At 34.8% G+C, this 13,124-nt stretch overlaps 1 protein-coding gene across 6 annotated transcripts in view; it reads right to left on the bottom strand.

Annotated features, from left to right (window-relative positions):
- LOC129942339 (teneurin-m) overlaps positions 1 to 13,124 on the bottom strand; it is a 222,067-nt gene that overhangs the window by 110,899 nt on the left and 98,044 nt on the right. The gene's annotated exons all lie outside the window — the stretch shown is intronic.

Here is a 13,124-nt window from a genome sequence, read left to right as displayed (position 1 = left end):
GCCGACGACGATGACGACGCACGGCGACGCGGACGACGACGGATTCAACGGACTATGCTTGTTTTTGTGTGCTCGTTTATTCATCGTATTCTCTTTTTATTTCTTCTTTTTGGATTCTATGCTTTGTTGGCTATTTTCTTCAATGGCAGGCATGAGTTGAATATAAAATTCATCTAAGAAAACAAGCAAAAGTATTCCAGAAATGGATACATTTTGTTTTCGCAGAAAAGCGTTCCCACTCTGACGCAGTTGTTGCAGAAAGGTGTGGAAAGCATTTGTATATAAGATTTATGCATCATAATTGTTTGCTGATGTGTGCCTGTGGAAAGATTTCTTAGCGCTCCGTTTACCTAGCAATCTGGTTTATTCAAGCGTTTTTTTCCAATCCACGTTTTCTATTTTGTGTTTTTTAATCGAAAGATGGGATTTATTTTTGATATAGTTTAAGGTTCAACCACATTGTGTAGCTTTTCAAATAAAAACAAAATCAATTTATATTTTCAAGAAAGTGGCAACCCTTCTGGTGGAGTCGATCAAGCAACAACACAGTTTCCATTGCTAAGTCAGTTTGACAGTTTTGTGTGTATCTTGCTATGGGGTCGTTAGGGGGCTTCAAAAGTGGTGATTAGCTCTCCGCAATGCTATTACACTTGAAAGTTATTAATACTTCAGAACAAAAACAAAACAACAGTCCCTCCTCGGTGGCACTGACGTGACGCAGTAGTAGCTGTAGAGGAGGTGACGCAGCGGTGTTAGTAGTATATATAGGGTGAATCTGAATATAGTCGTTCATCGTCGTTGTCGTATAGAGATATGGGGTGCTGAAGCTGAAGCTGGTGTTCTTCCATCAAAGTGTGATGGGTGTATGACCAAAGGAGCAAACAGCAAAGATATTTATTTTTAATGCGCATTAACGTTGCGGAAATGACTTGTTTTGCTCGGGTATTAGTATAGTTTTTCTTAATTTATTTTCAATTTTTCTCTGTGGTAGCCTTCAGTTGCATACAAATATCCAGTCCCAACAGACATCAACTTACAGTTTTGCTGTTGTGTCTCAATTCAGAAAAACGAATGGCTACAGTGTGTGTGCGTTGTGTTGTAATGTCAACCGTTTAAAATGCGATTATTAATTGCCACACCATATGGCGCCGCCACCGTCGCTTTATAAAGTAAAGTGCGTTTTGTAGCGCACTTTGTCATTCCCCTATATTTTGACAGTTCTTCGGCTTGTAGTAGATATACTTTGGAAATAAATTCGCCATATTTACAAGATGGACGATACAAATGGACGATTTGTAAAAACCTAATGACCTGGAAATTTGAAACTTGAGAAGTGTCAATAAAATCTAGCACACGCAAAACATCAGGGGTATATATTGTTCAGAGGGGATGAAAGTACCTATACACAGTACATCCTTCAAAACATCTTGTTTTTGTTTCTTTATTGCTTATTGTTGCTGTTGTCGAGGGAAAGCACATTGATGGGTTCATTAGAAAGATACATTGACAGCAGTTACCAACTGTCAAAATTTTTTTAAAAAAATAAAAAATGTTGTCAAATAAAAAAGACAAAAGAAAACAAAAAATAAGATGATAACGATGACAAAAAGGATTTACCAACAAAAACGTCGAAAGAACGAATGAATGAAGGAAACAAAAAAATAAAGTCCTCCTGATGGCTTTAGCCTGAGATAGAAATATGGATCCTAATTTAATCCCTAATATTCCATCTAAAGCACAGAACTATCATGCGGCTGAGGCACTAGGACAAGGACAATAAGGACGAAGAGCTAAAAGCCCTTGTGCTGCAAAAGAGGATATAACAGCATCTCATATCTCAATGTCAGCAGGAGGAGTATAAGAGTGAAAGACATTCTTGCTCCTTATTCTACTGTCCCGATTATTTATTTTTATTGAAAGGGAAAAATACTATACATAGAGTATAGATATATTTCAAGGATACAAGTTATTCCGGACATGAAAATTCCTTTCTTTATATCATCCTACATAGAACATATATTTCTACCAACGTTTGTACCTATATAACACTTCTACTCCTTCTTTTTCATTCTACTTACGTATACTTATATAAAAAGGACCCCAGTCTTTATGTGAAGATCGATAATAGCCGTTAATGACAATTCTCATAAATCATTTGTAGAAGTTCTTCTCTCTATTCACACAAATACACTATTCCGTTTAATAGGGTGCTTTTTTTAGAGGTACAAGACTTTAAAACAGTGTGACAGTAGAAATTTTAAAGAAGTGCGGACAGATTTGTCCACCAACCGATAAAGCATCCACCAAACCATACGTTTTCGTCGATGTAACGGTGTAACTTGGGCATCATTTTTTGACTGTAAAATTTTGACGTTGGTAATGCGTGATACGTTTGTCGAACAAAACGATTTAGAAGCCTTGTTTAGGCGTCATTCTTTTCATGTTGAAATGCCAAACGAAACTTAAAATATATCACTTGACAGCTTTCAAAATGGCCGCCAGTTAAAATAGTGCTGCCAACTTAAAGTTCTTTATCTCTAATTAAAAAAATAACACCCTTTATCTATTACGTATAAGAAGGTGCCAAGGTCTTCCCTCTGTGCGATATGGATGTCAGGACTTAACACAATTTTTTACACACTAGGAGCGAGCTATAGGACTAGATACACACCCCAATTTTGAAAAACAGAGAAGAGAGGCAGAGGGAGAGAGGTCCTTCGAGTTTTTAGTTTGGCGTAATAATCGTGATAATAATGAACAACATTTATATATATATATATTTTTTAATGTTAGGCGTACCACACCGAACATACACAACACATAATACACTACACACGTTACAATGCTCTAGGTACTGTAGTACATAGATTATGACTTATAACGGAACCTTTTTTGTAGACCTTGCATGGCAGATAGGAAGAGGATAGGACAGCGCTATAGACTGACATTAACTATGTAATTAGGCCATGACCTAGGAATTTTTATCACTTTTGTTATGGGTGTCAACGACAGCATAGAGAGAAGCTACCTTCCTCCAACCTACCATACCCTATCCATGATAGCTTAGCCTTTTCTATTCACCACCGGGCTTTTTTTTTGTTGAAGACACTTATTGTTGTTGTTGTTGTTTGGCTCTATATTGTTCGGGGTAATGTATGGTGTTGACGGGGAATAAATTAATTTTTCCTAGTTTTTTTTTGTATTATTTAGGGAAGAGGGGAATAGAAAATATAACGACGACACGATGATGATGGGACTAGAATGTATTGCGCGATTTGTCACACAAAATTGCATTTGAAAGTAATTTGCGCGTAAATGACAATGGCTGCTGGTTTGTTGGATGGATAGAAGGATGAGAATAAATTGAGAGTGTTATTGTCTGAATATGTGCGAAATTAGTTTTAATATACATAAATAAGTCTGATGGTGGCGGTGGTGGTAGTTTTTGTGGAAGTCATTGTTTGTTTTCCTTTTGAAAAATGTCATTGCTCTTTGGTCAAATATGTTTTTCATTAGATATCAATTTGGTGAAGGTATGTTCGTTTTGTTTAATTCCGTGAAAATGGTGGAATTCTGACGTTTTATAAATGTCATATAAATTAAAAAAAATTATTTAGTATAAAGTTAGTTGAGGCATTCAATTGGGCGCCATTTAAAGTTTGAAATAAGCATTTTGCGAGTTTATTTTTTTTACATGGTTTTAGTGAGCATTCTGCTTTGGTGCCATGCTATTTTTTCAAAATGCTCTTTAAGCTCCAGTTTTGCTTTTTATTTTTTCAATTTTATGAATAATTTAGAAAAAAGAGGTCAAGAGAAAAGACATACAATTAAATTATAATACCAATTTCAAATTTGTACACTGTTTAGTAAGTAAAATAGCAATATTTTAAGTTTCACGTTGGGCGCCATTTTTTAAAATGTTTACTTGTAATGTTTTAGAAAAGTCTCTTCGGACCATTGAAGTTCCATTCAGTGAAATTGATCGTTTGAAATCTCTTCGTATAAAATTCTCAACGAACTTAAAAAAACGCGAATGAATCTTCTCACTGGAGAAAAGTCGGATGTTTGCATAAGTTAATTGTTTCGTTTATATAATATAAAAATTCATTCATTCACAAAAAGATCAATGATTAAACAACAACACAAGTCTGAAATTTGTAGGCTGTTTAGTAAGTAAAATAACGCTCTTCTCATTTTCACGTTGGGCGCCATTTTCTAAAATGTTTATTTGTAACTTTTAGGAAAATGTCTTTGCGGATCATTGAAGTCCCTTTCAGTTAAATTGATCTTTTTAAACCACTTCGAATGAACATATCATAGACCTTCAAAAACGCTAAGAAACATTCTGACTGGAGAAAAAAGGAAAAGATGACTTTTTTCAAAATAAATTTTAATTTAATTTTTAAATTGAGAACCGGTAGATTTTTCAAGATTTTTTCTGTCAAATTGAAGCAATCGTTGGTATATTTGTTTCTTTTATTTATATCAAAATGGTGGAATTCTGACGATTGACAAGTGTCAAAAATTGACTAGATAAAACAGGAAATTAGCAGATTTGAAATATGCAGTTTCTTTTTACACACAGTTTCGAACACAAGATGGCAGGTAATCGTCGTTTTGTAGCTGTCAAATGGCTAAAAACATGTGTGATGTCGTAATGCCAGTTAATGATACAGACTTTTTCTTAGGTACTTCAAAAACTATACAATATTTGTATTGTTGTTAAACTTTTGACAGCTGCAACAACGAAAACTCATTCATTTAGAAAGCATTTCAGTTTTTGTTATCAATTTATACACACAATACAGATCATTCGTATTCATAAAATGATATGACATTTGACAGCTGCACCTTGAGACTTGAGACCCTTTTTAAAACTGCATATATTGCCAATTTGTTCCGTGATGTTTTAATAATCTGAATATGTATGTTCCAGTTCCCGTTGATATAAAACCAATTTAATTTCAACCATATACAAATTTAAAACGACTTGACTGATCACCTTTGCCCGATTGCAATCTAACATCAAACACATCATCCGATCTTAAACAAATTAATCGACTGCTTGTCCATCTGCCAAATATACATCATACACAACATTGAAATCATTTAATTTAAAAAGAAAAAGAAAAGAAAATATAATTTATCATCATTTCTGGTGAACACCCAAATCAAATTCGATGATGAATCATCCCCCTCAAAAAAAGAAAAAAAAACCTGCCAAGCCCTCAAAGCTGCGACGACGACGGACCGGAAAAAAAGATCACTGCGCAGCGCCGTTGATGGTAATGCTGTGCTGCATTTAACGCAGCATCGATCACTTGCAATTGTTAATGGTATGTTGGTTACAGTGTATTAAGATACACCATCATGTTCATTTTTGTGTAACCAAAAATTACAAGAGGTTGAAAATTAAAAGACTCCAACCAACGAAGTAACGAACGGTGAATAGCACACACCATGCATACAACCGAGTACCGAACCCAAAAGTCAGCAAAGTGATCAATCAAAAATCCTTGACATTTTAGTCTGCCATGATGTTGTGGGCTCTTAAAGAGATATGTTGGTACCATCAGAGAAAATACGAGTAATGCATGATGGAGAAATATGTTTATTTCCATCACTCGAATGACATGAAACGCACAGAAAACATGAATTGTAAATACCACATCCGAAAACGAAACGAAAACTAAACATAACCTCACAAAGCACACGGTCATGACGACGACCGACAAACGACAACCGAGGAACCGAGAAACGACGTCGGCGACGGACGAACGATGAGATGATGGTGTTTGATGATGACGATGCGATGATGCGATGTACGCAAAGATGTCCTAAGTCATTGTAGGCGCCATCTTCTTCCCATCCCTCATATTCATCAGCCACCCACTCCACTACACTACACACACCGTATACCGTCCGTCAGTGACAGTACATTAGAAATAAACAGCAAAACGTCAAACAACTGCAGCAAGCGCACAAACTTACCATATTACTGTACCAAACACTGTAAGGAGAGCTACAAAAAGAATCCAGTCGAGTTTTGAGACATTTATGCAATCGTTGTCAACATCATCGTGTGGATTCAACTATAGAGTTCTTGTATTGCATTTGGCAACAAGAATCTGCCATGTTTTTGCCAGGGTGGTTGACACGTTTTGTGTTTTTCTATTCTATAACAACAACAACAAAACTGTACATATTTAGGTTCTGCAGAATCTGGATGATGACGGAGCATAAAATCTACAAAGCAAGTGGGTGGTCAGTTTGTAGAATTTGAATAAGTATATAGGCAGAGAAGGCTTGAGTTTTGTATAGCTCAGAATGACAGGAGGGATGGGGTGGTTCGGCTTGGATTTGTTTGTTGTATAGTATCGTCGAAATGTCACCTCGATGCATGAATGTGTATGATGTTTGAGAGAGAAGAACCCAGTAGGGAATTATGTCATTTGGTGACAATAACCTGGAAGCATCATGCATAAGAGATAAGCACAAGCTACCGATGATGGTTAGTATAGTTATCCTAACAACATGTTTTACATGGTTCCTCCTTATTCACACACCATCCCCCTAACCCTCCCCCACTACCCATCACACCATTGTACGGAAATAGAAAATTATTTTTTAAGGAAATTGTAAAGGAATGTTTTTGAAAGCAAGCTGTCAGAAAAACCAATTCTCTCGTGTGCTTATTTGTATCTTTTCTTATTTTCATTCAGGAATAAACAGATGGTTCATAGAGAAATGTCATATAGAGATGTCAAAATCATTGATTGATAAATTGAATTATGTGTGATTAAATATTATGTTTGACAATCAGTTAAGGTTCTTCAGTTGTTGTCACAAACAGATCTAATTGTGAATTTTGTTTGTAATTCTTCAAAGAGGTTAGTTAACAAATGTCAAATTTGACAGATGACAACTTAGATATTTTTAAACTTTGGTCAAAAATTGACAAATGCTACTCAATGGATATTGCTAACAAAAGTTATCTCAACAAAGGCACTTGAAAGACTTCGTGTTAAGTGTCATAATTGACAGATGTCAGTTGAGTTTATTCGGCAACTCTTGTATGGCTTTTGGATTGTTCCTTAATCTTTGATATTTTCGTTGAAAAGTATTCATCATATCATAGAATATTTAAATTATGTGTATGAAAAAAAAACGAAACAATTAACTTATTTAAAAATCTGGCTTCTCTCCAGTGAGAGCGTTCATTAACGTTTTTTCGACGTTCGTTGAGAATTTTAAACGAAGACATTTCAAACGATCAATTTGACTGAAAGAAGCTTCAATGGTCCAAAGAGACCTTTCTTAAAAGTTACAAATACACATTTTAAAAAATGGCGCCCAACGTGAAACTGAAAATTTGTTATTTTACTTACTCAACGGTGTACAAATTTGCAATTTTTATTACTATTTAATTATATGTCTCTTCTCTTGACCTCTTTTTTCTAAATTATTCATAAAATTGAAAAGCAAAACTGGAGCTTAAAGAGTATTTTGAAGTAATAACATGGCACCAAAGCAGAATTCTCACTCAAACTCTATTTCAAACTTTAAATGGCGCCCAATTGAATGCCTCAACTAACTTTATACCAAATAATTTTTTTTAAATTGATCTGACATTCATAAAACGTCAAAATGCCACCATTTTCATCGAAATAAACAAAACGAACACACCTTCAGCAAATAGATATCTAATGAAAAACATATTTTGGATGTCGGGAATTGAGAAATTCTCTTATAACTTGTATGTAAGTCGCCAGAAAAAACTGCTTCTAAATGAAAGCGTACTTTTTCGGAAAACAATTTAAGGTCCCCTTGTTATTATTCAGAAATTAAAAATAAGAAGATTTTTCCTAAAACGAACAGAATTACTAATTGTAGAACTCAAAAAGTCAAAATCAGCACTTCCAGAACGCATAACTGTCAAAATTGATAGTTAGGACATCAATTTTGTATTGGTTTGCATCGTTTTTAAAAAGAAACAGATTTTATTTATTCATAATGCAACGTTAAATGCATTTCACCAATTCAGCACACAAATTCACCACAACAACACAAAACATGGAGGTATGTTCGTAGAATAGAATACCAACAACTTAAAATGTCAACATGTCATGTCATCAACTGTGATTCGAAAAAATGTCAAGATTTCTGCTTTGAGGGAAATGGATTTTTTTGTTTAGCCACCCACCTCATGGCGTACAAAATTATTTATACATATATGTCACAGGGACAGGTAAAGTACGTTTTTTTAGGTTTTTGCATTTGTTCTTTCTAAGAAATTATACATAAATGCACCCACAATTTTAAGTTGCGAGACATTTCCGTTTTCAATATCTGGTGAATAAATAATTCACAATCCATGATGGCACGGACGACGACGACGTAGATTGGCAACGCCAACGGACGAGTGACGGCAACTCTGACGGACGGACGCGACTGGTGTAGTGCATGTTGTTGAATTCATGAATGAATGTGCGAATTTCTAATGAATAGCTCATTTTTCACATAAACGAAGGTGAACCTGACGTGATGGATAATAACAACAACAAATAAATAAATAAAAAAGAAATAAACTTCTTCTCGGTCGAATATCAGCCAGCGTTGACGTGACAATGGCAATGCTGATGGTGATGTTGAGGATGGGTTGAGAGAGGATATTTCTTGAGTTTTGTACAAGATTCTCATAGAAATTAATTCATAATTCTATCCTGCTGACTTGTAAGAAGTTGTGATGATGCGATGTTGCGTGTATTTTACAAGGGGTGAAATCTTCCTAAGAAGACGCGTCGTCGTTGTTGCGTCAAAAGGGTGGAGGTTTTTATGATGTCGTCGTTTTGGTCGTTGTTGTTGTTATTGCTTTTGTGTTCTATTTTCAAAAAGTTTTCACTTTAATTGAGTTTTTCAACGTGAAGGGTTCATAATTTGCACCTTTTTGCTTGTTTAGCATTGTTTCGGGTGTAAGCGTCGTCGTAGGGACAGCAGCAACAGCAGCGGGAGCACTACAGCAGAAGGAGACGATGAAAATTGTTGATAATGTAATCCATGGGATGAAGACTTTAAATTCGTTATTCAACTAAATTAAGAAATTTTAAAGATATTATTGTCTTGTCTGTGTACCACCTTCCTACAGAGGTACATAATCTACATTCTACGCGTCAGGTGGTAGAAGCGAGTTTTATTTTTCAAAAAAAAATATTTGAAACATTAATGAAATTTTCTACAAAATTTCAAAATGAACTTGTTAAAAGGAGTTTTGAAGAATTTTTTTTGTTGTTTTTCTTCGAACAGGAAGAAATTGATTTTAGACGTTTGGGGATTTAATCAGATCTTCATAGGTAGGTTTTGTAAAGGAGAAGGAAAAGTTTTATAGTTCTATTTTGATTGTTAATTGGGTTAGGGCTTACTTTCAAAGAACAGTGTTAAATGTCAAAAAATAAACATATTTTAAACTGAAAAGTTGTTGAAACTTTACGATAAAAGTCGATTAAGGGGATTTCATTGGATTCCAAACTTGTGTGAAAATGACAGATGTCAAAATTAGTTTTTTTTTCGTTCATATCTCTTGGTCCATGGATTTTAAATTTAAACATCCATTCATTAAGAACACTTTAATATTCAAGGGATTAAGTGGTGGACTGCATTTTTATACATTGAATCTAAATCACAACTGTCAAATCATGTACATTAAACCTATGTTCCATCATTGAATTCTTTAAAATGTTGTGAATAATTAAGTCGAGTTCCTTGTTCTACTTAACACGTATAATGAAGGTACTTTTTGGGATTAATTTGGTCCTTCAAGCAGCTGTCAAAAAACGCGAATGGTTTGACAACTTTCGCTTGCAATGGACAAGTGAATAAATAAAAAATATAATTGGTATATTTTTGTTGGTTCTCATTGCTCCTGTCATGATGTTTCTGTCAACCGTGACATTTTGTTGAAAACATTTTTTTTTAAACTGTCAAAATTAAGATCTCTTATTTTTTTGTAAGTTTCCTTTATAAAGAATGTTTTAACTTAATATTCCTAAAAATAACTGTGTTTTCAAAACGAAATAATATTTTCTTCAATTTTTATACATTTATAAATTCCACATTTTTATTATATTTCTTATCGATATCTTTCAATTTTCTTCCTTCATAAAATGAAATTCAAAGGAAAAATAAAAGGGAGATACAAATAGTGAACCACATGTGCGGCTATATTGTGTATAAAGGATGTACATATATATGTATGGACCTATAGCTATAAGTCAAAGTAAATTTTGATGTGGAAATAAAGTCGCTTTTTGGAGGAAGGATTTTCGGAGGAAATTTATTAGTGATTGAATTTTTGTTTGTTTATTGTATAGAAAAATATCAACTTTTACCGATGTCATTGTCAACATCATTGTCATCTTTTGAATGAGGTTATATTTATTTTAGTACACATGTAGGAATAGGAAAGTAGGTACCTATAGTGTTTTTGATATTTTGACGTTTGGTGTGTTATTTATAGCTATATTTTTATGTAAACATAAATCTTATTCATGTTTGCACTTATTTAACCTTAAAAATGTAAGCTTCTTTGTATATTCAGCAAAAACTCTTAAAACATTATTGAAATGTCATATTTGACAGTTGTTGTTTTGTAAATTTATGTCATTTTTCTTCCAAAGAGAATATTTAAATGATTACTATATCTAAGAATTATAAATATATGCAACTTTTAATTGAGCTGAATTTGAAGTTAAGAAATTGTAAGCTATTCAGCAAAATATTTTATTTTCATCTTATCCATTGTATTTTTGATCTTTTCATCCAAATAAAAGTCTAGGCATTATATTACGTTCGATTCCCTAAAAATTTGTTAAGGGATTTGAACAAAACTTGAACTCATATGACTCGCTATCGATCTATCACAAAAAAGAGGAAAAATTAACTTTTTTTTTATATACAAAAGTTGTATAAAATTCCCAAATGGTAAAACCTACATACATTGTAGGTATATAGTGCATAAACCACCCGCATTAGAGGAACTATCATTCATCTAAGGATTTACATGCATGCACCTTATTTGAAAGAGCACATATTCAGCGTGCATCAACCATCATCGCATCGCATCGAATCGCATCGCCCAATCAGCCCAGCCAGAATGCATGAATCAATCCACATCAATTTCCGAAAAGCACATGACTAGATAGATATATTCTATTGGGAATTTTATGCGATTTTACCCTTGCTATCAGCATCATCATATAACATTTGCAAGCAAAGCAGTTTATTCAGCCATTCAGCATCAGAAACATTGATGGCAGCTTCGACATCAAGAGAACGACGATGACGAGAACGACGAACGATGGTGGTGGTTGCGGTTGGTGGCGGTGAGGCGGCAACATCACACACGAATACAATCTCATGATGCACATGACTTTTGTAATCATTCAGCCAACGGTAGAGGTGGCGTGGCGGGCTGTGGAGCGGTAAGGATGACGCAGCTATGCACATCAGAAGACTGGTTTAGAGGAAAGGTTTGTGCTTCATTAGTCGAAGTCGAGGCGAAGACCGAAGAATGGAAACCAAAGTTTGCTGTTGATTCTAGGATTTTTCTCTCTGGCCTGTCAGATTTTTTTTTGTTTCATTCTGCTGTCAAAAGAAAAGTAGCGGCAGGTCTTTTGCAAGCCAAGCCACGAGAGAGAGCATATTAACGAACAGACATCAGGCACTGGCAGTGGCTCTGGCCCATGCAACTTTCAGTCGGCAACGAAGAGGATCCTATATGGATTCTAGATGGGGATGCAGATAGAGAGACGTTGTTGGATAATAATGATTATTGACCTTTAAAGCCCCTCGAATATGATTTTGCACGATGCGATGTTGGTGCGCGTTCAAAAGGCAGATGATGGAAAATAGCAATTTATTCTAGCCTCTTGCGTGTTCTATGAGCTGCATAATCTGGTGATTGCCTCGACGCCTGGGAAACCAAGAGCCAGCAGCAGCAAGTACCATTAGATGCGTGAGTAAGTGTTTCCAGTGTTGTACAGAAAAACAGGCACACATTCACTCAAGCTCAGCGCGGTTACCTCAAAATTGGAATTTTTCTTATAGCGCTCCCGCACGGAGCGGCACAACCAAACCGAAAAAAAACGAACAATCAAATCACAGTCTTTTAATCTCCGCAGATTTGAGGTCCACCGTATATGGCAACTAAGTGCAGTGTAGCTAAGCGACGCTACGAGTATATTCGAGGCTGAGGCACTGGCTATTGTGGGGAGTTAGAGAGCTACCTGCGGCGACTTTAGCAATAACAAAAATCAAGGGAAACTAAAATAAACCAAGAATATAAAAACGAAAAGTCAGACATGCAACAAACGACTGGGAATTGAAAATGCCTCCGAACAGCATCCACACGAACGTGAGGAAATTTCTCGTGCTGTTGTGTGTCTTTTGTAACCATCAGCTATCAATTGAAAGCTAGGTACACACCGCGGAATGAGACCTTGAAAAAGAGGCCCCCATTTGTATCTGAAGTTGAAAGAAGAAAAAACAAAAATAATAAAAACCACAAAGATACTTATGTACGTATGAAGATTAAAAAAAAGAAGAAGAATCACTCGGACCAACTTGATTGATCGATACTGCAATATTTGTTCCCCATTCTCTTCTTCGTGTATCGATTTGTAGTTTTTAATTTTCTATCCACGACGGACACACAAAAGAGATACAAAGCAACAATAATAAGAAAAAAAAAGAAGAGAAGAACACAGGTAAAATATTTGAAAACATTTAGTTATTTAATTGATTGTGAGATTATTTGCTGGAAATATTGTGTAATCAACATTTTTAAGGTGGTAGGAGGTATCGAAACAACTTAAATGCTGTACAAAATATTGTAAGCCATTGATTTTATCTTCAGGTCTTAAGTTTTTCGAATCTCTGGGACGTTTGTCTAACCCAAATTAGCAGTGCTTACAAAAAAATATAGTATTCAGCACATATTAGGAATGGTTATATGAGTGAAATGTAAGTTTTTCAAATACTTATGCATAAAAATCAATTGTAAATTCCGAAGATTTATAGTCCACTAAACTCAGTAGGTATCTTTATACAATTTGTAAGCATATTCTTAA

This window comes from Eupeodes corollae, chromosome 1, assembly GCF_945859685.1.
Source record: "Eupeodes corollae chromosome 1, idEupCoro1.1, whole genome shotgun sequence".
In the NCBI taxonomy this organism is placed as follows: Eukaryota; Metazoa; Arthropoda; class Insecta; order Diptera; family Syrphidae; genus Eupeodes; species Eupeodes corollae.
Note: the sequence above shows the minus strand (reverse complement) of the source record. Positions and strands in the feature narration are given on the sequence as shown.